This window comes from Triticum urartu, chromosome 2A (assembly GCF_056163025.1).
Source record: "Triticum urartu cultivar PI428250 chromosome 2A, HENAU_Tu73, whole genome shotgun sequence".
Lineage (NCBI taxonomy): Eukaryota > Viridiplantae > Streptophyta > Magnoliopsida > Poales > Poaceae > Triticum > Triticum urartu.
The window spans coordinates 715,767,907-715,771,661 of record NC_141874.1 but is presented as its reverse complement, the minus strand read 5'-3'; the positions used below and the strand labels follow the sequence as shown (position 1 = coordinate 715,771,661).

Genomic DNA, 3,755 nt, shown 5'->3' with positions numbered 1-3,755 from the left:
AATCTATCAGTGGCAGAAGAGACATCCATAATTCATCTCGATCAAGAGAGGGCAAACAACTACCAAGCAGATTAGCAGAGTACTTGTAGAGTAGACACTGTAAAATGGCGTTCGGCTTCCTAGCTGAACTTAATCTTGGCATTGCTGTTCCCAAACTGCTTGATTAGGATTATTTTTTCGTGTCCACAAGCTCTTAGACCAGATTATCCGAAATCATCGCCATTTATCCTAACCTAAAAAAATCATATCAACCGATGAATTTGAAGCCCGGAAGAAAAAGGAAACACGGTATATAATAAGCGTAAGTATTCTGGAGTTTCTATCTCACCATAACCGAGAGCTTCTGCATAACGGCGGCATATCATGCCCTTTCTGGTGGCCGCCCTGAACTGTATGTCGGACGACGGCGGCGGTGTTCGGAGTTATGATGACCCTGATGGACTGCAGACCGTCTTGGGTGACATGAGGAGAAGGTGCGCCCGCGGCCAGAAGCAAATAAGGAAGTCGACGGCCGTGCCTCAGCAGCGCCGACCCGCGACGCATCGGAACCACGACCTCATCTTCCATTGTCGGCGATTAGGCCAGCGCCGCCGCTGTCTTCTCCTCCCTCTCTCTCCCACCTCCCTCTTTCTCTCTCCCTCTCTTCCACGGCGGGCGCAAGGGACGAGAGACACGCCTCACTTAGATCCGCGCGCGGCAGCGGATGGAGAGGAGGCGGGGCGACGAGCACAGCCGCCGGCGGCGGCAACTTTTCATGGAGAGAGATGGGATCGGGAGCGAGTTGGGGAGAGAGGAGAAACGGAGACGTGTGTGTGCGTGTGTAGCGATAGTTTTCTCTCGGTCGTGGATGGGGCCACGTTGTACTGATCCATGCGGGGTGGGCTGCTTTTCTTACGCGCGCGTGGAAGGGAGAGTGCCGATCGTATGTGGGAAACAGCAGGTCGAACCATCACGACGTTTGATTCTGCTTTAATAGTAGAGATGACGGTTCAACAATACTTCGCATGGTTGTCTTAAAAAAGGAAAAAAAAAATCCCTGTCCAACCTACATGACACTCTTGCTGGCACTCTTCGCCAGTTTGTCTTTGCATGCCGCGGAACGTCAATTCCCAAGCTATCGCCACTTTTCCCTCGACCACACCGATGCCTACGTACAGCTAGAACAAGAAACGGGGCCAGCTAGCGTTGATAAAAAGCCATGCACGCACACGTACGTACTACGTACCAGAGCAAGTGATCAGCCATGGGAAGCTTCAAGCTCTCCTTGCTTTTCTCCCTTCTCACCTTCCTCTTCCTCGCCATTGTCAACGCCGGGGACGACATCGGGACGTACGTCATCCATGTGCAGCCCCAGGAGGACCGCCAGTTAGGCACGACCGATGACGACCGGAAGGCGTGGCACCAGTCCTTCCTCCCTGAGCATGGCCGTCTCCTCCACTCCTACCACCACGTCGCGAGCGGCTTCTCGGCGAGGCTGACGCGGAGGGAGCTCGAAGCTGTCTCCGCCATGCCCGGGTTTGTCGCCGCGATCCCGGACGTGATCTACCATGTGCAGACGACGCACACGCCGCAGTTCCTCGGGCTGGACACGGCGCTGGGTGTGAGGAACTTGTCCGTCGGGTCCGGCGAAGGCGTCATCATCGGGGTGCTCGACACCGGTGTCTTCCCCGACCACCCCTCCTTCAGCGGCTTCGGCATGATGCCGCCGCCGGCCAAGTGGAAGGGGAGGTGCGACTTCAACGGCTCCGCGTGCAACGGGCACAAGCTGATCGGTGCTCGGACCTTCATCAGCAGCGGCAACGGTAGCGCTCCCGGCGCCGCCCCCGTGCCGCCGATCGACGGGCATGGGCACGGCACGCACACGTCCAGCACCGCCGCAGGGTCAGCCGTGCCGGGGGCTCAAGTGTTCGGGCAGGCAAACGGCACCGCGTCCGGCATCGCGCCCCGCGCACACCTCGCCATGTACAAGGTTTGCGACGAGAACGGCAACTGCGCCGGCATAGATGTACTCGCTGGCATCGACGCCGCCGTGTCCGACGGCTGCGACGTTATATCCATTTCGCTCGGCTTTCCGCCGCGGCCTTTCTACAACGACAGCGTCGCCATCGGCACGTTCGCCGCAGCGGAGAAGGGGATTTTCGTCAGCATGGCGGCTGGCAACTCCGGCCCGATCAGCTCCTCCATATTGAATGAGGCGCCATGGATGCTCACCGTCGCCGCGAGCACCATGGACCGTTTGATCAGCGCTAAGGTTACCCTTGGAGACAACCTCTCCTTCGACGGCGAGTCGCTCTTCCAGCCCGACAACTCAATGGAGGCCTCGTTGGTCTACGCCGGTGCGAGCTCGACGCACTTGGCCCAGTTCTGCGGCAACGGCTCGCTGGACGGCTTTGACGTTAAGGACAAGATAGTGCTCTGCGACAGCGGCCGCTACTCGCCGGTGGACATGGGGGCCGAGGTGCTGAGAGCCGGAGGCGCAGGCATTATTGTGGGCAACCAGCTTTTGGAGGGCTACATCACGTTCCCGGACGCGCACGTCCTGCCGGCCTCGCAAGTCAGCTATGCTGCTGGAGTGGAGATCAAGAACTACATCAATTCCACGACGAACCCGACGGCAAATATCTCCTTCCTCGGCACGGTCCTCGGCACATCGCCGGCGCCGGTCATCACCTACTTCTCCTCCCGTGGCCCCAACGTCCACAGCCCCGGCATTCTGAAGCCCGACATCACGGGCCCCGGCGTGAACGTGATCGCGGCGTGGCCGTTCCAAGTGGGCCCGCCGTCGATTGACCTCGGGCCGACCTTCAACATCCTCTCCGGCACGTCCATGTCGACGCCACACCTTGCTGGTGTCGCCGCGCTGATCAAGAGCAAGCACCCAGACTGGTCGCCGGCGGCGATCAAGTCCGCCATCATGACGACTGCCGACGTCACCGACCGCTCCGGCACGCCGATACTCAACGAGCAGCACAAGGCTGCCAGCCTGTTCGCCGTCGGAGCCGGCCATGTCAATCCGGAGAAGGCCATGGACCCCGGCCTGATATTTGACATTTCCCTGTACGACTACATCGGCTACCTCTGCGGCATGTACAAGAGCGAAGAGGTCTCCGTGATCGCGCGACGCGCTGTGAATTGCTCGGCCGACATGGCGATCCCAGACTACCAGCTGAACTACCCGTCGGTCTCGGTGTTGTTCCCGCCAACTTGGAGCTCGAATCCTCCAATATCGGTGGAGCGCACGGTGTCGAATGTCGGAGACGTGCCGGCGCTGTACTACCCGGAGGTCGACATGCCGGCGGACAGCCCTGTGATCGTCACAGTTTTTCCAGACAAGCTCTTGTTCACCGAGGCGAACAAGGTGCAGAAATTCGATATAGATGTGGAGGCCAAGAACAGCAGCGCCACGGCGGTGCAGGGCGCCGTCCGGTGGGTGTCTGTCAAGCACACCGTGAGGATCCCAATCTCGGTTACGTTTGCCGCGCACTAGAGCCCAGTCTACTGGATAACATCTTCTGCAACGTCAATCGTTGCCTTACCGTCGACATGCAGGAGCTGGAATAAAAATGCAGGCATTCACGTTTGAATTGAAGTATCAGAGAAGAGTGTAAATCTTCTCTGAAAAAAGAGAAGAGTGTAAATCTTTGCGGTCAAGACTTACTAAATACTTTTTCTTAATACAGTACATATGCTCACATACACGAGAATACACTCACTTTTATAAACCTACTTTTATAGCATTTTTGAAATACTGAGCG

At 57.8% G+C, this 3,755-nt stretch overlaps 1 pseudogene; it reads left to right on the top strand.

The window, feature by feature from the left end:
* The first annotated feature begins 1,243 nt into the window (after nt 1-1,243).
* Nucleotides 1,244-3,487, top strand: LOC125538126 (subtilisin-like protease pseudogene; annotated as a pseudogene).
* Nucleotides 3,488-3,755: the final 268 nt, after the last annotated feature.